The sequence below is a fragment of the Hylobates moloch genome, unplaced genomic scaffold (genome assembly GCF_009828535.3).
Source record: "Hylobates moloch isolate HMO894 unplaced genomic scaffold, HMol_V3 SCAFFOLD_3, whole genome shotgun sequence".
NCBI classification, from domain to species: domain Eukaryota; kingdom Metazoa; phylum Chordata; class Mammalia; order Primates; family Hylobatidae; genus Hylobates; species Hylobates moloch.
In genome coordinates, this window is record NW_026652278.1 from 23,920,698 (window position 1) to 23,943,292 (window position 22,595).

General features: G+C 40.0%; 1 pseudogene; it reads right to left on the reverse strand.

Moving 5' to 3' along the window:
• Nucleotides 1-10,693: 10,693 nt before the first annotated feature.
• Nucleotides 10,694-11,543, reverse strand: LOC116480568 (prohibitin-2-like; annotated as a pseudogene).
• Between the last annotated feature and the right edge of the window lie 11,052 nt (nucleotides 11,544-22,595).

A 22,595-nucleotide genomic window follows, 5' to 3' on the forward strand; every position in this document is an offset into this window, starting at 1 on the left:
GCTCTGGAAAAAGTGGACCTAATAGACATCTACAGAACTCTCCACCCCAAATCAACAGAATATGCATTCTTATCAGCACCTCATCACACTTATTCTAAAACTGACCATATAATTTGTAGTAAAACACTTCTCAGCAAATGCAAAAGAACAGAAATAATAAACAGTGTCTCAGACCACAGTGCAATCAAAGTAGAACTCAGGATTAAGAAACTCACTCAAAACCGCTCAACTACATAGAAACTGAACAACCTGCTCCTGAATGACTACTGGGTACTTAATGAAATGAAGACAGAAATAAAGACGTTCTTTGAAACCAACGAGAACAAAGACACAACATACCAGAATCTCTGGGACACATTTAAAGTAGTGTGTAGAGGGAAATTTAAAGCACTAAATGCCCACAAGAGAAAGCAGGAAAGATCCAAAATTGACACCCTAACATCACAATTAAAAAAACTAGAGAAGCAAGAGCAAACAAATTCTAAAGCTAGCAGAAGACAAGAAATAACTAAAATCAGAGCAGAACTGAAGGAGATAAAGATAAGAAAAGCTCTTCAAAAAATTAATGAATCTAGGAGCTGGTTTTTTGAAAAGATCAACAAAATAGATCACTAGCCAGACTAATAAAGATGAAAAGACAGAAGAATAAAATAGACGGATATAGGGGTTATCACAGCTGATCCCACGGAAATACAAACTACCATCAAAGAATATATAAACACCTCTATGCAAATAAACTAGAAAATCTAGAAGAAATGGATAGATTCCTGGACACATACACACACCCTCCCAAGTCTAAACCAGGAAGAAGTAGAATCCATGAATAGGCCAATAACAAGTTATGAAATTGAGGCAGTAATTAACAGCCTACCAACTGAAAGAAGTCCAGGACCAGACAGATTCACAGCCGAATTCTACCAGAGGTACAAAGAGGAGCTGGTACTAATCCTTTTGAAACTATTCCAAACAATAGAAAAAGAGGGAATCCTCCATAACTCATTTTATGAGGCCAGCATCATCCTGATACCAAAACCTGGCAGAGACACAATAAAAAAAGAAAATTTCAGGCCAATATCCCTGATGAACATTGATGCAAAAATCCTCAATAAAATATTGGCAAACTGAATCCAGCAGCACATCAAAAAGCTTACCCACCACGTTTGAGTCAGCTTTATCCCTGAGATGCAAGGCTGGTTCAACATATGCAAATCGATAAATGTAATCCATCGCATAAACAGAACCAAAGACAAAAACCACATGATTATCTCAACATATGCAGAAATGGCCTTCGACAAAATTCAACAGCCCTTCATGCTAAAAACTCTCAATAAACTAGGTATTGATGGAACATATCTCAAAATAATAAGAGCTATTTATGACAAACCCACAGCCAGTATGATACTGAATAGGCAAAAACTGTAAGAATTCCCTTTGAAAACTGGCACAAGAAAAGGATGCCCTCTCTCACCACTTCTATTCAACATAGTTTTGGAGGTTCTGGCCGGGGCAATCAGTCAAGAGAAAGAAATAAAGTGTGTACAAATAGGAAGAGAGGAAGTCAATTGTCTCTGCTTGCAGATGACATGATTGTATATTTAGAAAACCCCATGGTCTCAGCCCAAAATTGCCTAAGGCTGATAAGCAATTTCAGCAAAATCTCAAGATATAAAATCAATGTGCAAAAATCACAGTCATTCCTGTACACCAATAACAGACAGAGAGCCAAATCATGAATGACCTCCCATTCACATTTGTTACTAAGACGATAAGATATCTAGGAATACAACTTACAAGGGATGTGAAGGACCTCTTCAAGGAGAACTAGAAACCTCTGTTCAAGGAAATAAGAGAGGACACAAACAAATGGAAAAACATTCCATGCTCATGGATAAAAAGAATCAATATAGTGAACAAGCAATTTATAGATTCAATGCTATCCCCATCAAGCTACCACTGACTTTCTTTACAGAATTGGAAAAAATTATTTTAAACTTCATATGCAACCCCAAAAAAGAGCCTGCATAGACAAGACAATCCTAAGCAAAAAGAACAAAGCTGGAGGCATCATGCTACCTGACTTCAAACTCTACTACAAGGCTACAGTAACCAAAACAGCATGGTACTGGTACGAAAACAGAGATATAGACTAATGGAACAGAACAGAGGCCTCAGAAATAACACTATACATCTACAACCATCTGATCCTTGACAAACCAGACACAAACAAGCAATGGGGAAAAGATTCCCTATTGAATAGATGGTGTCGGGAAAACTGGCTAGCCATGTGCAGAAAACTGAAACTGAATCCCTTTCCTTACACCTTATATAAAAATCAACTCAAGATGAATTAAAGACTTAAACATAAGACCTAAAACCATAAAAATCCTAGAAGAAAACCTGGGCAATACCATTCAGGACATAGGCATGGGCAAAGACTTCATGTCTAAAACACCAAAAGCAATGGCAACAAAAGCAAAAATTGACGAATGGGATCCAATTAAACTAAGCGCTTCTGCACAGCAAAAGAAATTCTCATCAGAGTGAACAGGCAACCTACAGAATGGGAGAAACTTTTTGCAATCTATCCATCTGACAAAAGGCTAATATCCAGAATCTACAAGGAACTTAAACACATTTATGAGAAAAAAACAACCTCATCAAAAAGTGAGCAAAGGATATGAACAGATACTTCTCAAAAGAAGACATTTATGCAGCCAGCAAACATATGAAAAAATGCTCATCATCACTAGTCATTAGAGAAATGCAAATCAAAACCACAATGAGATATCATCTCACACTAGTTAGAATGGCGATCATTAAAAAGTCAGGAAACAACAGATGCTGAAGAGGATGTGGAGAAATAGGAATGCTTTTACGCTGTTGGTGGGAGTGCAAATTAGGTCAACCGTTGTGGAAGATAGTGTTGCAATTCCTCAAGGATCTAGAACTAGAAATACCATTTGACCCAGCAATCCCATTACTGGTTATATACCCAAAGGATTATAAATCATGCTACCATAAAGACACATGCACACGTATGTTTATAGTGGCATTATTCACCATAGCAAAGACTTGGAACCAACCCAGATGTCCATTAATTATAGACTAGAATAAGGAAATGTGGCACATATACACCATGGAATACTATGCAGCCATAAAAAAGGATGAGTTCATGTCCTTTGCAGGGACTTGGATGAAGCTGGAAACCATCATTCTCAGCAAACTATCACAAGAACAGAAAACCAAACACCGCATGTTCTCACTCATAAGTGGGAGCTGAACAATGAGAACACATGGACACAAGGAAGGGAATATCACACACTGGGGCCTGTCCAGGGTGGGGGCTGGGGAGGGATAGCATTTGGAGAAATACCTAATGCAGGTGACGGGTTGATGGGTACAGCAAACCACCATGGCACGTGTATACCTATGTAACAAAACTGCACATGCTGCACATGTGTCCCAGAACTTAAGTGAAATTAAAAAAAAAGTACATAGAGGCAGGGTGCCGTGGCTCACGCCTGCAATCCCAGCACTTTGGGAGGCTGAGGTGGGCGAATCATGAGGTCAGCAGATCGAAACCATGCTGGCATCCAGGCATGGTGGCATGCGCCTGTAGTCCCAGCTACTTGGGAGGCTGAGGCAGGAGAATCGCTTGAACCCGGGAGGTAGAGATTGCAGTGAGCTGAGATTGCACCTCTGCACTCCAGCCTGGGGATGGAGCGAGACTCCGTCTCAAAAAATATATAAATAAAATAAAAAGTACATAGACTATTTTGTTAAATCATCCCTATTTCACTAAGAAATAAATATTAAGTTTATCACACAATTTTTATTTTGGCTAGAACTAAAGCTCTCAACTTCCTAGTCCTTCTCTTCAAAACTGTCTTCATCAAAAATACTAACAAATCCTTCCTTAATGCTGCCCCCATGGCATTGCCAGAAATAATTGACCCAAAGCTTTTCATCCTCAGCCTGAAGAAGTAAAAAAAGCCCTAGTTTTCCCCATGTGGAACTCAGTCACCATATGGCTGTCTGTTTGCCCTCATAGAGGTTTATACTTGACATCAGCATTAGAGAGCATATCTAATCAGAGACTCCCAATCAGTGGGAGGAGGGTAGTAGATGACAGATATAAAGTTTTCTGGAGTCTCAAGGGCGTGACAGGATGAGGTGGCTCTTGTCTGCCATGTCTCTGGTTGTTTACAAATGACTGGCCCCTCCATAACCTGCATTACAATGACAGATAGGAGACAGATACAGGTTATCAAATCTATTTCCAGACAAGGAGCTTGCATTGCTTGCCAACTTCATCTGCTACCCAGGACTTTGCATTTCAATGTTTTTTAACGAGGCAGAGAACTTTCTATTTTATTTTAATTAATTAATTAATTAATTTTTGAGACAGGGTCTTGCTCTATTGCCCAGGCTGGAGTACAGTGGTGTGATCATGGCTTAGTGCAGTCTTCACCTCCTGAGCTCAAATGATCCTTCCATCTCAGTCTCCTAAGTAGCTGAGACTAAAGGCACCTGCCACCATGTCCAGTTTCTACTTAAATTTTTTTTTTTTTTGGTAGAGACAGGGTCTTGCAATGTTGCCCAGGCTGGTCCTGAATTCCTGGGCTCAAGTGATCCTCCTGCCTTGGCCTTCCAAAGTGCTCGGATAATAGGCATGAGCCATCATGCCCAGCCAGAAAACTTTTTAAACCTTTGGTTCAAATTTTATTACCATCTCTTCAGTTTAATTAGCTGCAAAAAATAAATAATGTATAAGCAAAACCTGGAAAGAGCTGCAGAGTTCAAGAGGCTTAGGCTTAAAAATATTAAAAATCTAGATTTTATCAGATACATAAATGAAAATTTTAAAAAGCAGTGATAATATAAAATAGCAGGTCCCAGTAACTTCTTCAAGTTTTATCTTCTTCAAAAGTTGACTCATTTTGCCTTATTCTTGGAAGCCTCGTCAAAATCCTCCCCTAGATTTGGGACTTCATCCTCCTCATCATCTCCAGTAGCAAATGCTTTTCTATCCCCTAGATTATTTGGGCAGAATAACTTGTCAGTCTCCCTTAACTAGTCAGATTGTCTGTACCAAGCTGGTTTAAGATGCTGGGCAGCATTTATCTTAGCTGCTTTGTCTCAGCATGGCCTGTAATAGTAGTGGTCACTGCTAGAGATGCCTGACCTAGAGCATTGTTAAAGTACATCACCATTCTTTAATTTGTACACATAATCCCCTCTTCAATATCAGAAATATTGTTGACCTCTACCTTCTTTAAGGAGAACCAAACTTTTAACTATTTGCTATAAATGTTCTATGAACCATCTTCTTTCTGCTAGCAATTATCTTTTCACTGCTGCACTCTTATGATTCTAGTTTGGCAAGTTTCTCCCAGTTCATGATGCTTACTTTCATCTTATTGGAATGAAAAGAGACTGAGAGGAGCTCTAGGCCTGGCACTTAGGAGTCTCGAGCAGAACAGCTGAGATTAGTTGCACATATGCAGGAATACAAGATGGCAGCTAGAGTCCTCTTTGCTTTTCTGATTCTGCAGTTCATAACCCCAGGGCTTGGCCATTGAATTCTAGTGACTTTGCTGGGCTTATTTCCATAGCGGTCAGCTCATATTTCTCCCCTGTTGCTGACCTCTTTTATACCCTCAAGTGATCTGAAGATGGCAGGCTAAGCCCATGAGCCTACTTTCCTTCTTATCTTAAATTCCATGAAATAAGAACGGAAAGAAAATATTTTTCAAAAATTTCAACAATGATGCTGTCTAATAAAAGAACTTCGAGTAGTGGATTGAAAATGAAAGAATTTCTGAAAATTAGAAATGTGGTGAAGTCAGATCTAGCTGCTCCCCAACCCACCACTCTACATATTCAGCCTTACACACACACACACACACACAAAGGACAAATGTGCAAAAGAGAATTGTTCTGGAAGAGATCAGACAACAATTAGGAATCACCAAACATCTAGGAAAGCTAGAATCAGAAATGAGAAGCACCAACATTAAACAAAAGAATAATTATCTACGGAAACAAACTCAATAGACTCCATGGAAGAAGTCAATAAATAATTATAGCTTTTTAAAATATTTAAGAGGTTATTAATTGCATCATCTGAAGCCAACTCTACAACAAGTCTTGGTGTCTGCAGTTTTGATTGTCAAAAATAATAAGTGAGGAAATTGATGGAGGGGATATGTAAGGTTGGAGATAAATGAGCTAAAGCCTGTAGTAAGATTGACATTAGCTTAAAATACACATGAAAAATACTACACAGATACACAGATACTTGGGTTGACTGCATATTGGACTTATGGCTGCCTAGCAGCCAAAGTGAAGAGGGAAATAAAAGTTCTAGTTACGAAATAAATATATGTTCAGAGGAAACAGAAACACAGATCATAGTAAAACTGGAGAGAAGTGTTTTTTGTTTTTTTTTTTTTTTAGATGGAGTTTCGCTCTTGTTGCCCAGGCTGGAGTGCAATTGCATGATCTCGGCTCACTGCAACCGCTGCCTCCTGGGATCAAGCAATGCTCCTGCCTCAGCCTCCCAAGTAGCTGGGATTACAGGCATGTACCACTGTGCCTGGCTAATTTTGTATTTTTAGTAGAAACCAGGTTTCTCCATGTTGGTCAGGCTGGTCTAGAACTCCCAACCTCAGGTGATCTGCCCACCTCAGCCTCCCCAAGAGATTTTCATAAAGCAAATATGTTTATGAATATTCTTACCGTAAATAAACCAACCATGATCACAAGATTCATTGTTAGATGTTCCTTAATATCAAACATGATTGTGTTTTTTCCCTTTTCTATTTAGACATAAATATATATATAAAGTTCAAAAAGTGCCCTGATCATCAGAATGAACAGGCAACCTACAGAATGGGAGAAAAATTTTGCAATTTATCTGACAAAGTGCTAATATCCAGAATCTACAAGAAACTAAAATTTACAAGGAAAAAACAAACAACTCCATCAAAAAGTGGGTGAAGGATATGAACAGACACTTCTCAAAAAAAAAAAAAGACATTTATGCAGCCAACAAACATGAGAAAAAGCTTATCATCACTGGTCATTAGAGAAATGCAAATCAAAACCATAATACCATCTCACACCAGTTAGAATGGCAATCATTAAAAAGTCAGGAAACAACATGCTGGAGAGGATGTGGAAGAATAGGAACGCTTTTATACTGTTGGTGGGAGTGTAAATTAGGTCAACCATTGTGGAAGACACTGTGGTGATTCCTCAAGGATCTAGAACCAGAAATACCATTTGACCCAGCAATCCCATTATTGGATATATACTCAAAGGATTACAAATTATTCTACTATAAAGACACATGCACAAGTATGTTTATTGCAGCACTATTCACAATAGCAAAGACTTGGAATCAACCCAAATGTCCATTAATGATAGACTGGATAAAGAAAATGTGGCACATATACACCATGGAATACTGTACAGCCATAAAAAATGATGAGTTCATGTCCTTTGTAGGGACATGAATGAAGCTGGAAACCATCATTCTTAGCAAACTAACACAAGAACAGAAAACCAAACACTGCATGTTCTCATTCATAAGTGGGAGTTGAACAATGAGAACATATGGGCACAGGGAGGGAAACATCACACACTGGGGTCTGTTGGGGGGCTGGGGGGCAAGGGGAGGGAGAACATTAGGAGAAATACCTAATGTAGATGATGGGTTGATGGGTGCAGCAAACCACCATGGCACGTGTATACCTATGTAACAAAGCTGCATGTTCTACATGTGTATTCCAGAAATTAAAGTATAAAAAAGTAATAATAATAGAAAAAAAAGTTGAATATTGGTCCCCACTTTCTTCTGGCTTGCAGGGTTTCTGCAGAGAGATCTGCTGTTAGGATGACGGGCTTCCCTTTGTAGGTAATCTGATGTTTTTCTCTGTCTGCTCTTAACATTTTTTTCTTCATTTTGACCTTCGAGATTCTGACAGTTGTGTATCTTGGGATTGCTCTTCTAGAGGAGTGCCTTAGTGGTGTTCTCTGTATTTCCTGAATTTGAATGTTGGCCTGTCTTGCTAGGCTGGGGAAATTCTCCTGGATATATCCTGAAGCGTATTTTCCAACTTGGTTCTATTCTCCCTGTCACTTTCAGGGACCCCAATCAATCGTAGGTTGGGTCTTTTCTCAAGAAAAGTCCTCTATTTCTTGAAGGCTTTGTTCTTTCCTTGTCCATCTTTCTTCTCTAATCTTGTCTTCCCGCCTCATTTCAGTAAGTTGATCTTTAACCTCTGGTATCCTTTCTTCCGCTTGATCAATTCAGCTGTTGATACTTGTGTATGCTTCACAAAGTTTTCGTGCTGTGTTTTTCAGCTCCATCAGGTCATTTGTGTTCTTCTCTAAACTGGTTATTCCAGTTGGCAGTTCCTTTAACCTTTTTTCAAGGTTCTTAGCTTCCTTGCATTGGGTTAGAACATGCTCCTTTAGCTCAGAGGAGTCTGTTATACCCACCTTCTGCAGCGTACTTCTGTCAATTCGTCAAAGTCATTCTCTTTCCAATTTTGTGCCTTTACTGGAGTGGAGTTGCGATCATTTGGAGGAGAAGAGGCATTCTGGTTTTTGGAATTTTCAGCCTTTTCACTGGTTTTTCCCTTATATTAGTGGATTTATCTACCTCTGATCTTTGAGGTTGATGACCTTTGGATGGGGTTTCTGTGTGTGGGTCCTTTTTATTGATGTTTTTGCTTTTTGTGTTAGTTTTTCTTCTAACAGTCAGGCCCCTCTTCTGCAGGTGTGCTGTAGTTTGCTGGAGGTCCACTCCGGACCCTATCTGCCTGGGTATTACCAGCGGAGGCTGCAGAACAGTAAAGATTGCTGCCTGCTTTTTCCTCTGGAAGCTTTGTCCCAGAGGGGCACCAGCCTGATGCCAGCCACAGTGCTCCTGTATGAGGTTTCTGTCAACCCCTTTCGGGAGGTCTCTCTCAGCCAGGAGGCACAGGGTTCAGAGACCCACTTCAGGGGGCAGTCTGTCCTTCAGCAGAGCTAGAGTGCTGTCCTGGTAGTACCCTCCTTGTCAGGATCCATTGCTCTCTTCAGAGCCAGCAGGCAGGAACGTTTAAGTCCCTGAAACTGCACCCACAGCTGCTCCTTCCCCCAGGTGCTCTGTCCCTGTGAGGTGGGAGTTTTATCTATAAATGCCTGGCTGGGGCTGCTGCCTTTCTTTCAGAGATGTCCTGCCCAGTGAAGAGGAATCTCGAGAGGGAGTCTGGCCACAGCTGCTTTGCTGCACTGTGTTGTGTTCCACCCATTCTGAACTTCCAGGCCTTTTTAGTACTGTCAGGGGAAAACTGCCTACTCAAGCCTCAGTAATTGCAGATGCCCCTCCCCCTACCAAGCTCGAGCATCCTAGGTCGACTTCAGACTGCTGGGCTGGCAGCGAGAATTTCAAGCCAGTGGTTCTTAGCTTGCTGAGCTCTGTGGGAGTAGGACCCGCTGAGTGAGACCACTTGGCTTTCTGTCTTCAACCCCCCTTCCGGGAGAGTAAATGGTTCTGTCTTGCTGAGGTTCCAGGTGCCACTGAGGTACAAAAAAAAAAAAAAAAACCAAAACTCCTGCATCTAGCTTGGTGTCTGCCCAAACAGCCACCCAGTTTTGTGCTTCAAACCCAGGGCCCTGGTGATATAGACACATGAGGGAATCTCCTGGTGTGCGGATTGCAAAAACCTTAGGAAAAGCGTAGTATCTGGGCTGGATAGCACAGTTTCTCATGGCTTCCCTTGGCTGGGAAAAGGAGGCCCCCCAACACCCTGTTCCCTGCACTTCCCCAGTGTGGTGATGCCCCACCCTGCTTCTGCTAACCCTCTGTGGGCTGCACCCACTGCCTAACCAGTCTGAGATGAACAGGCTACCTCAGTTGGAAAGGCAGAAATCACCTGCCTTCTGTGTTGGTCTTGCTGGGAGCTGCAGACTGGAGCTGTTCCTATTCAGCCATCTTGCCAGCAGATCTCAATTAGGGAATTTTTCTTAATTTCTCAAATACATTTTCTAGGTTGTTTACTTTTACTCTTTCTTTCTCAGGAATGCCAATAATTCATAGGTTTCGTCACTTTACATAATACCATATTTCTCAAAGACTTTCCTCATTTTTAAAATCAGTTTTTCTTTATTTTTGTTAGATTGGGTTAAAAAGACCAGTCTTCAAGCTCTGAAATTCTTTCTTCTGCTTGGTCCAGTCCATTGATAAAGGTTTCAATTGTATTTTGACATTCCTTAAGTGAGTTTTTCAATTCTAGAAACTCTGATTTTCTTTTAGGATGTTTGTCTCTTTATTTCCTGGACTGCTTTAGAAGTTTCTTTGTGTTGTTTATTTTTTTAAGTAATAAAAATGTATTGAGAATTCCTAGGTTAGTGGTTATCTCCTCCCAGTCTTGAGGGAGGAAACAACATTGTAGGAAATCATTGAGGAATCACACACTGTCACAACACCCCTGGCCAACACAGGGAGGAGAAAAGTAATTCCACAGAAAAAGGGCTGATCTTTAGTCTTTCTTTATTCAGGAAGAGTTGGGAGGATAGCTTCAGGTAAAAGGAAATTTCACATGACACTGGGGCAGGGTGGGGCTGTGCTGGGTTCGTAACTGGGTTCTCAAAAACTGGAGAAGCAGATTCACTTTCTCTTTGGGGGTAAAATTCTTGGTTACCAGGCTAATTTCTTACCCTTAATGAGGCTGCCTTTATTTCCCCAGGTGAAAGTCTTATCCTGTAGGTTCAGCAGAAGATTGTCATCAGTGAGACAGATATGATTCTGTGATGTGATTGTCTTGGAGACGTTCTGGGCTGCCTAATCTTGTGAATTTTGATGTAGCCAGGGTTCTTGCTCAGTGCTTCTCCAAGCATCTTAGCGGCCTCGGCTTCACACTTGGCCTGGGCAGTCTTCTGCTGGTGTTCTAGTTTTTCTTTTTCTACCAAGAACTGGGCCTGCTGGGCCTCCTGCTGGATGACTTGTTTGGCCTCTACAGTAGCTGTGTACTCTCAGTTAAAGCTCAGCTCTGTGATGGCTACATCATCCAAGATAAGACTGAAGTCCTTGGCCCTCTCTGGCAGCTCCCATTGAATCAACAGGGATACCTGGGTCCACTGGTAATCAGCTGTGAGGCATTGAACTTGGCCACCACACTCTTGAGTACTCTTTTGACAATGGATGGCAACACTCATTCTCTGTTGTCTAGCCCTAGGTGCTTGTGCATGCTAGGAAGCTCTTGAACATTGGGTTGAGACACCATGTACAGGGATATGTTCACCATCTGCAGGTCTTTTGAGCCTGTTAGGGAGGAAATTTTTCAAGGTCTGGTCAGAATATCATCGTTAATGGGGTACTGAGACCAGGGAATCCTGAAGTGAAGCCTTTGGCCAGGATAGTGTCCTGCTGCATGCCACTGATATAATTGAAGAGGATGGCTGTGTTTGCCTTCCATGGTGAACATGGATTTGGGGACACCATAGGCCACACTGCTAGCCCCTAGCAGCAGCTTCAGTGCCATGACCATGTCCCAGGAGTCAGTTTGCAGATATTCCTCTAAGTCCTTCAAGTCTGGACCATGTCTGATTCTGATGCTGTTGCACCAGAGGTCATAAGGGAGTGCCAGCTTACTACTACCCAGCTCCAGTTTAGGAATTGCACCCTTCACATGAGGGTTCAGGTCGGTAATGCTGGCAGGAGAACAGTGTATTGATTTTCAACCTTGCCTTGGATCTCAATGAGCTTTCTTGCAATCCATGCTTTACATTCTTTATCTGTCATTTCCATGTTTCCATTTTGGCTATGGACCATTGCTGGAGAGCTATTGTAATCATTTGATAGTATCAATACATTCAGATTTTTCATGGTGCTAGAATTCTTGCTCTGGTTCCTTCTCATCTGGAGATGCTAGCACTTCTAATTTTTGTAATTATTTTCATGCAGGTAGGATTTTTTCTTTTTTTTTTCTATCCTTTTATCAGCTGGACACTACCATGAGGGCTGTTTGCCGGTGTTTTCTTCTCTAGGATCTGGGTTGTTCTTTAAGATTCTGGTAGATTACCATTTGCTTCTTGAATTAAAGCTCACAGACTTGATCTTTATGTACTATCTTGCTATTTGCAAGTGGCTGAGGCATGCTGAATGCCTCTAATCTGCCAATCTTGGGAAAAACAAACAAACAACTACTTCTTGATTTCTATAGTTTGTTAGAGAAGGATCTCAGTGACCTGTGAGTTAGTATCAATGACTCCCAAGTTAGGACATTAACCTATTCCTTCCTCCTGTCATCCTTTAAAAAGCATTTTGCCCCTTTAAACTATCACCATGGTGTCCCGATTTTAGACAACACCCCACAGAAAATTTTTAAAAATCCAGCTCTCATTCATCTTGTAAAGGTAAGAAAGGTGGTGGATGGGGAGGGAAAGAGAAGAAAGGGAGAGGGAGAGAGGGAGAGGGAAGGAGAGGAAGAGAGAGGGAGAGGGAGGGAGATGGGGGAGAGAGAGAGAGAGAGAGAGAGAAAGAGTCTTGTAAATGATCTTGCTAAAGTACATGCCCAATTTTGCAGAAAAAAACTAGAGCACTTCTTTCCCCAAGAGTCAATGGACAACAGAGGGAATGCTTTTAAAGACTTTGTAATATGTCTTTTTTTTTTGAGATGGAGTCTCACTCTGTCACCCAGGCTGGTGTGCAGTGGCATGATCTCGGCTCGCTGAAAACTCTGCCTCCTGGGTTGATGCCATTCTCCTGCCTCAGCTTCCTGAGTAGCTGGGACTACAGGTGCCCGCCACCATGCCCGGCTAATTTTTTTGTATTTTTAGTAGAGACGGGGTTTCACCATGTTAGCCAGGATGGTCTTGATTTCCTGATCTCGTGATCCGCCCGCCTCGGCCTCCCAAAGTGCTGGGATTACAGGCGAGATTTGAGTTTGTTTTGATGACTAATTTGTCTTCTAATTCTATTCAACTTCTATGAAAACAGGAGGAAAATAAAAAGAAAATATGTAAACCTAGGTATGTTTCAGTTGGAGTACTGGCAGCTTTCAAAATTCCAGAGTAAAATTGTGACATTTCAGATTTTCACTGCTAGTGATTCTAGGGCACAGACAAAATGGAGGAAAGCAAACCAACAAAAAAACCCAGGGGTCGACTTTTATTCTGAGAAGCTGTTAAACCCCACATGTTGAATTTTACAGTTGCCAATCTCCCTAGTCTTCCAACCATCAAAAGACCTATTTACAATTAAGGGAATATTCAACATCTTTTATTAATTCACTTCCTACCTAGGGCTCAGCAAAATGCGTGCTGGAGGCTCAAGTGCTGATTCACGGCAGAAGGGAAAAGGCTTGATTCCATATAAAGAAACTGACCAGGCTGTAGGCTGTGTCCTTTACACAGCTAGTATTCTACTCTACTGTGTCCAACTCAATAGACTGCTGGCGTTCTAATTATTTGGATCTGAAGGTTTGGCCACTTAGGTAAAATTTTAGACAGGATTTCTTTTAAATGGAGTAGATGGTCAGACATTTGAATATGGCGGCAGAAGCCTAGGAAGTAGAGCACCCTAGTTTCGGTGGGCAGAGGGGTATGGCTCCATGTAATTGGTCCACTTATGACAAGATGCCAGTGATTAGCTGGTAAGTGCGAGAACAATATGCAGAGGAGAATTCTGAGGCCACATCCAAGAAGGTCACTTCAGGATCTGGCTATAGTATCAATAGGTAACCTTGGTTCAGGGTGATAGTCAAAGACTAAGTAATCTAGCAGAAAGCTGGAGTTGAGAAGGACACTTGGGTGTCTAGAGTCTAGATTCTAGACTTCAATGTGGGCACACCTGATGCCAAATCTATGGTTGTGAGATCCATTCCACATTCTATGACCTGCTGGGCTAAAACTGTTGAAACAAAATACTGTGCAGTTCAGGACTGAGTGAGGAGTAACCTGGATAGATCCCGGGGGGTAGAAAGCCCAAGTAATTCCAGCTAGAGGGGCTTGGGCAGCTACGGGCTGAGACGATGTTCTCCCTGACTAAATACTTTGATATGGTAAAGGAATGTCAACTAAGCTACCCCAGAGCATAAGCAATAGGGTGCCTATGCTCTGTCAGACACATGGATTTTCTGACTTGATCAACCCCTACTCCACACAACATCCTCAGCCATATGTGCTATTGTTACTAAGATGAGGAAACTGAGACTTAGAGAAGGGAGATGGTGGGTCTAGGATGACACAGCTAGGAAATGACAGAAAACGCTTCAATGTTCAAAGTTGAGCAGTTTGATTCCAGAATGCGCACAACTAACTTCTATGCATACTCCCTCCTATTTCCTGGGACAACCTTGGTGAGCACAGAGCAAAAAGTTGCCCATCCCTCTGGTGCTGATGAAGAGCCACCCCTCTCACCACCTATTATTTCAAACTAGGCATTTTCTTTAAGAAGAAAACAGCTTTATTGATATATCATTAATATGACATTCATTTCATCCATTTAAAGTGTACAATTCAATAGTTTCTAGGATATGCACCGATAGGCGAAACGATCATCACAGTAAATTTTAGAACATTTTGATAACTTCAAAAAGAAACTCTCATCTTTTAGCTATATCTCCCAATCCCCATCTAATTGCTCACCCTTAGCCTTAAGCAACAACGAATTCACATTTTGTATCTATAAATTGACTTGTTCTGGACTCGCATATGAATTGAATCATATAATGTGTACACATTTGTGACTTTTTTTAAAACTTAGTATGTTTTCAAGTCTCATTTAATTGGCAGCATGTATCAGTACTTTATTCTTTTTGATAACTGAATACTATTTTATTGTAGAAATATATCACATTTTGTTTCTTTTTGGGTTGTTTCCACCTTTTGGCTATCATAAGTAATGCTACAATACATATTTGTGTACAAGTTTTTGTGTGAACACAAACAAAACATTTTATTTCCCTTGGAAGAGAAATGAAAACACCTAAGAGTAGAAAATACTTGGTCAGATGGTAACTCTAAGTTTAATTGTTTGATGAACGGCCAGACTGTTTCACAGTGGCTGCACCATTTTACATTCCCACCAGCAATGCATGAGGTTCCAATTTTTCCACATCCTCACTGACACTTATTATCTGTCTTCTTGATCCTAGCCATCCTAGTGGGTGTGAAGTGATACCTCATGGTGTTGATGTGCATTTCCCTGATGACTGACAGTGTTGAACATCTTTTCATTTATGTGCTTATTAGCCACTTGCAGAAATGGATATTCAGATCATTTTAAAAATTGATCTTAATAAACATTTCTTTCATTTTATTAAGCTTAATATAGTATTGATACAAGTCCCTTAGATATATAATTTGCAAATGTTTTCTTCCATCTGGTGGGTTGCCTTTTTATTTTATTGATGGTGTCCTTTGCAGCACACAAGTTTTTAATTTTGATGAAGTCTCGTTTATTTTTTCTTCTGCTGCTTATGACTTCTATTTCATATCTAAGGATACTTTGCCAAATCTAAGTCATGATTCTCTCCTATATTTTCTTCTAATTTTATAGTTTTAGCTCCTACATTTAGGTCATTGATCCATATTGTTTAAATATCTATATACAGGGCATGTTACTTTTCCTGAGTTCTAAGAGAGTCCCTAAGGTTTTATAAACAGCAGATACTAGCCACATGCAGCAGTTCATGCCTGTAATTCCAGCACTTCGGGAGGCCAAGGCAGGAGGATTTATTGAGCCTATGTATTTGAGACCAGCCTGGGCAACACAGTGAGACTTTGTCTCTACAAAAAATAAACAAAATTAGCCAGTGTGGTGGCATGTGCCTGTGATCCCAGCTACTTGTGGGGCTGAAGTGGGATAATCACCTGGGCCCAGGAAATTGAGGCTGCAGTGGGTCATGATTATGCCACCAAACTCCAAATATAGCTGATACTATATTTTCCTTTGAACACTAGAGCAATTTATAAGATGATGATTTCTCATATACTGGAGTTTGGTTAGGACATCAAGAAAAAGATAAATAATAAAGCCGAGGTGGGCATATCACCTGAGGTCAGGAGTTTGAGACCAGCCTGGCCAACATAGTGAAACTCCATCTCTACTAAATACAAAAATTAGCTGGGCATGGTGGCAGGCACCTGTAATCCCAGCTACTCTGGATGCTCAGGCAGGAGAATTGCTTGAACCCAGGAGGCAGAAGTTGCAGTGAGCTGAGTGAGATCACGCCAGTGCACTCCCAGCTGGGTGACAGAGTGAGACTATATCTCAAAAAAAAAAAAAAAAAAAAAAAAGAAGAGCAGCTCTCTTTCACACTATTATTTGTGTTTATTTTGAAATACACTTGCAACCACTTGACTACTGAATTTAGCATAATGGAGGTACATAATATGGTGAAGAGCTATAATTGTGTTTTCTCTAATGCACAGTTTGAGATACAAGAACATTTTAAAATCTTATTATGAGGTTTTATTATTTTTCAAACAAATTAAGAGTTTGATAAAATATTTAAGAAGAGCTGGATAACCAACCCAGCATACGATGCACCTAAAGTGAGTTCAACTCAAACAAATACAGTATTTTTTTTTGACAAATGACCTCTGCCTGCAAGATTTGTCAACTTAATGTGGAACAGCTCTACAGGAGCAAGGTAGTAGTCCTGTTTCACAATTTTTTGGACTTCTCACTGTAGGCTAAGGGAAGTATGGAGAGGAATATATTTCATTTCCAAGGGGAGGTTAAGGGAAAAAATGAGTTTGTTTTAGGTTGACAGTGTATGACTCAAAGACTTAAGCTAAAAATGTAAAAAGCAATAAAAACAAAAATTTTACTTGAAACTACAATTGTGGAAATTAACTCTGGCTAGTGAAGAACTAAAAGAATCCTTTAGAGTTAACTGAATTTGTTCAACTATAAACCATAAAATGACTTCTCATATCATAAACTAATTCCAAAAGGGCCAGAGTCATCTTGGAGTTTTAAGGGGATCTCCACAGATTAACGGATTTAGGTGGGATTTGGAAATATGAAATAGTATTACTAAAATCTATACTGAGTAATGTACCTGAAAATCACAAACAAGTGATATTTAAGTGGTAAAATGTCTATTCAGTGTTGGAGTAGATATAGGTGGTAAGGGAGAGATAAGGGTCAATGGTGATATCTGGATTTCTAGATTACAGTGCCATTCCTCAAGATATGGGAGAGGACCTGTGCCAGGGACTGAATGTTTGTGTCCCTCCAAAATTCATATGTTGAAAACCTAATCACCAATGTGATCATATTAGGAGACAGGGCCTTTGGGAGGTGATTAGATTATGATAGAGGAGACCTCATGAATGCCATTAGTGCCCTTTTAAATGAGACCCAAGAGTGCTGCCTTTTCCCCTTCTACCATGTGAGGAAAAAGCAAGAAAGCATCTTCTGTGAACCAGCAAGGGGGCCCTCACCAGACATCAAGCCTGCCAGCACCGTGGTCTTAGACTTCCCAGACTCCAGAACTGTTAGAAATAAAATTCTGTTATTTATAAGGTATCCAGTTTATTTATTTGTTATAGCAGCCTGGACAGACTGAGAAAACCTGTTTGGGGAGAAACGACCATGAGTTTACTGAAATTTATTGGATTTGATATGAATTTTAAACATTGAAGAAGAAATATGTGGGGAACCTCTGTATCTGGAACTCAGAAGAGGGTTTTTTAGCTGGGAATATGTCTAGGAGTCCCATCACGAACAGAAAATTATCTATGGGAAAATATAAACCAAAAACAGGGTCTACATTTAAGCCTTCATATTTTTAAAATATTTAAAGCCAGATAGAAAAGAGCTAAAAAAGAAGATTTAGAAGGAGTGGCCAGCAAGGTAGAAGAAAAACAGAGAGAGTGGGAAAAGAGAAGTCAAAGGGGATGAGAATTGCAGCAAGGAGGGTGTTTTCAACAGTATCAAATGTTACTGAGAGGCCAAGTAAAATGAGGTCTTAGAAGTGCCCACAAAATGCGAGGGAAGGTCGTTGTTGATCTTAGTGAGAGCAGTTTTGATGAAACAGAGCATGTTGAAGACATGCTGGAGCGATTAAGAAGTGGAGATGGTAAGGTTTTTAATTTGTTCAACTGAATGGCAATACCATTACCTAAGATAGTAAAGAGGTCCAGATTGGGTCCTCATTTGAGATGACTGGTTTGAAGAAAAGAAGACAGAACAGAAGCTGGAGGAAAATATGTGATTCAACTAAGTTATTTTAATTTTTTTATTTGAAATATGGAAGCGATTTTAGCATGTTGGAAAGCTCATGGTAAATGTGAGGTAGAGAAAGAGATTAAAGATATAGGCGAGGGGATTATTAATAGGTTAAGGCTTTAATAAGGTAAGCAGTTATGGGATTCAGAGTACAGGTATGAGAATATGTATTTCATAATGGGAACAGCTCCTCCATATAATGGGTGGGATGGGGGATAGAATGAAATAGGGGATGAAACGGGAGGAGAGATGGAAAGGAGGATGAAATGTACAAATACGGTGGTAGGTGGGAGTTCTAAATAGAAAACTAGGTTTAAGTGGCTGGGCCTTTTGATGGCATGTTGAAGGCTCATTGATCATACATTTACAACGTTTCTAAGCTGCCTGGCTGGGTCATTTTCCTCAGCAGTGCTCAACAATTTTAGTGCAGACATAAGGAAGGCAAAGAAGGAAGTTCAACTAGGAGAGAGTATGGCATGACATTCAAGAGAATCCAAAAATTAATATTTTTGCCTCCAATACCACAAACTGTGTCTTAATCTAGTATTATGTTAAGGGTGCTATAGGAACGAGCTTTTCAGGTTTATAATTTGTTTTCATTTTAAACCAGGTTTTGGCAAATCTGGTATTTCTAAGAGGCCCTGATAGTCCCCATAAACTAGCATAGACATGTTGATTGATTCTGTTGTATAGAAAGAGTATTGTGATATCATCATAATTATTAATAATCATAGGCACTATCTTCAATTGATAGTTTATTCTGTGCCAGACTTTGTTAGATCATTATGGATTTTTCCTTAACTCTCACAATGGCAACATTATGATGATCTCTAACCAAGTTCAAGATATTTTTAAATAATTCAAATGATTTTTCATGATAATGCATCAAAATGGTAGAAATGGAATTTGCATCCAGGTGCATGTGACACGAAAGCCCACTGCACTACCACTACAAGCTTCCATGAGTTATGCTCTCCAGTTCTTCCAGAACCAAATAAAAAATTTTCCAGAAAATATATTCCATCTCGCTCAGCCACTGTCTGGATGTTTCAGAATCTCTTGACCTTAGAAGGTAAGACTCACCTGTTTTACCATTAGAAAGGCAACTTGCCCTACAGCTTCCATATTTTTAGATCCATCTCTTTTTGTATTTTCCCTTTAATCACTTTTACCCTGAAGGATTCTCTTTTTCTCACTGGCATGATATAAATTGAGATCATCTTTATTATTATATTTCATCTGAATTGTTATTATATTTTAATAGGTAATACACATATGACACAAAATTTAAAAGAATATATGGCAAAAACTATTTTTCCCTCTGCTCTTTCCCCGAGTCACCCAGTTCCTCTATCTAAAGACCATCATGGAAAGTTTTTAAAATCTATACTTTAAGGGTTGCTTTAAGCATTTATATATTCCTGAATCTTAGAGATTGTGAGATAACAATTGTTTGTTGTTTTAAGTCACTATGTTTGGGGATAATTCGTTACACAGAAATAAATAATTAAAACATATTTTTGTACCTGGAAATGGGGTGATGTCATTACAAATAACAAAAAGTACAAGTGTGGCATTGCAACTGGGCAGTGGAGGAGGCTGGATGGATTTTGAGGAGTATGTTAGAGAAAGCTTAAGTTGCTTGAACAAACTGTTAATAGAAATCATGATTTCTGCCTAAAAGTGTTATGAAAAACATGTTATTGGAAACCAGAGGAAACGTGGGTGACCCTTATTATGTAATGGCAGAAAACTTAGCAACACTGTCCCCTGAAGTAACATGGAAATTAGAAAATGAGCCTAATTAACTGAGTTATCTTGCTAAGGAGATTTCCAAAGCATTGAATGTATTACCTGCTTTATATTTCTGCTTATAATGAAATGTGAAAGAAGAGAGGAAAAAAAAATTGAGGAAAGTATTGTAAAATAAAAGGGAGTCAGAATTTCATGTTTTTGAAAATTCTTAGCCTTTCCAGATAGCAAATGTTACTAAGATTAAGAAATAGCTTTGAAGCGGCTGGGCGCGGTGGCTCATGCCTGTAATCCCAGCACTTTGGGAGTCCAAGGTGGGTGGATCACGAGGTTAGGAGATCAAGACCATCCTGGCTAACACGGTGAAACCCTGTCTCTACTAAAAATACAAAAAATTTGCCAGGCGTGGTGGCGGGTGCCTGTAGTCCCAGCTACTTGGGAGGCTGAGGCAGGAGAATGGCGTGAGCCCAGGAGGCGGAGCTTGCAGTGAGCCGAGATGGCGCCACTGGACTCCAGCCTGGGCGACAGAGTGAGACTCTGTCTCAAAAAAAAAAAAAAGAAAAAAAAAAAGAAATAGCTTTGAAGCAAAGATCAATTCAGGGCACTTCCAGAAAAATATGTTCTAGAGATGAAGCCAGGAACCTTGTGTTATACATCTCAAAGATCAAAGGTGGTTCTTCAGAGTACTATTCAGCCTTTAAAAGGTCCGTTAAAAAGATTAAGAATGTACTTCACAGAGGCTCTCAATAAAACCATAGGAATCCTAAGCAACGTAAGGATTTTCCTCTAAGAGATTTGTGGGTGTGGCTTTTACCTAATGGCATGAACTCCATTGAGATTCACAGGAGTCACACAAAGTTTTTGAGAGACTTATAACAGCAGGAAGAATGCCCGTTTGGACTGGAAGGGAAAGAGTTCAAAATGCAGAGGGCATTAGATCACCAAAACTCTATAGGCAGGAAATAAACTGAGAAAACTATTCAGCTGAAATGAAAGGAAAAATAACTCAAAGGATGAAATCAGGAGCACAGAGAGTAGAGCCAAAGTCATGGGGAATTATTCTCAACCCTAAAACCTAATTAAGGAAGTTTCAATATCTGACGATTTCGTAATTGCTATGGACCAGTGACTCTTTTTTTGACTTTCATTTCCCTTCTTTTTGTGTAGGATTTCTACAGCAGAAATGCTTTGACTGTTCCATCACTGTATGTTGACTGTTTAGGGGACAGATAACCTCTTTATTTTCACAAGTCTGCAGGAACTGTTCTTGAGGAGCTGCAATTCTTAGCTTCACCTGAGGAGCCTCATCTATATCTGACCTTATTTAGATTATGAAATTCTGGGTTTTGTTCAGGGGTAAGTTCTGAGAACCTTGAGAGGGAATGAGTATATTTTACTATGGGAAAGATGTGAGTGGAACCAGAGTGGACTGTAGTAGGCAGCTCCCCAAATAGCCCCCAGTGAGCTCACCTCCTAGCATTCACACCTTTGTGTAATTATCTACCCTTGCATGTAAAGTAGACTTATTGACTCAATTCTAACTAATAAAATATGACAAAAGTGATGGGGTAATATTTCTTAAATTCAGTTCCAAAAAGACTGTGACTTCTGTTTCTTCTGTTTTGATGGACACCTCCCTCCCCTCTCCCCATTTCCCTCTACTGTCTCACTCTCTCATTCTCTCTCTATCTGGAAGCCCCTTCTCTGGGAAGCAAGCTGCCGTATTGTCAGTACCCTTCTGGAAAGGATCACGTGGAGAGAATCTTGTGTCTCTGGCCAAAAACCAGCATAGACCTGAGGCTGCCAACGACATGAGAATGAACTTGGAATAGGATCCTCAGGCAGTTGAGCCTAGAGATGACTTGCAGCCCTGGCCAGTGCCTTGATTGTTTGTTAGAGACCATGAACCAGAAGCACCCAGCTAAGCTGCACCCAGATACTTGACTCACAGAAACTATGAAATAATAAATGTTGTTTTAGAATGGCAAATTTTGAAGTGATTTTTCTAATAGATAAGTAATATATTATTATAGAAGCTGTTGAATAAGGAGTAATCAAAGAAATAGGGCTTGTTAATGCTGAGGTAGTGCAGATATGCCTATCATTATTAAATGACAGCTATGAGGCATAACACAATGGGTATTTTAGTGTTGTCCTAGGACCAGTGTAAGTGATTATAGATAAATACATCATAGATAACATAAGGAAGCTTAGCAAGCTGAACACGTGTCAGGACAGTGTTTCTCCATTCTGCTTACACATTAGATCACCCCAGGAACCTGTAAAGTACAACACTGATGTCATGATTCTACCACAAACCAATAAAATAAAAAATTTTCTACTTTAGTTGTTAACCTTGGCCTTTATTAACATTTTTCAAATGATAGGAATATGTGGCCCATTTTGAAAAGAACCACTGGGCTAGCCAGTTGCATCTCTTCGTTATGAATCTCAAATATACTTACCTACTTTTCTGATTTTATAAGAAACTGTGTTAATACCTAATTTTTGGAAATCATTTTGTGTTTATCCTCATTATAGTCTCTACTTCAGGCACTACCACTACTCAGGATGAGACTGAGACCTTAAACAAGCAATTCAACTT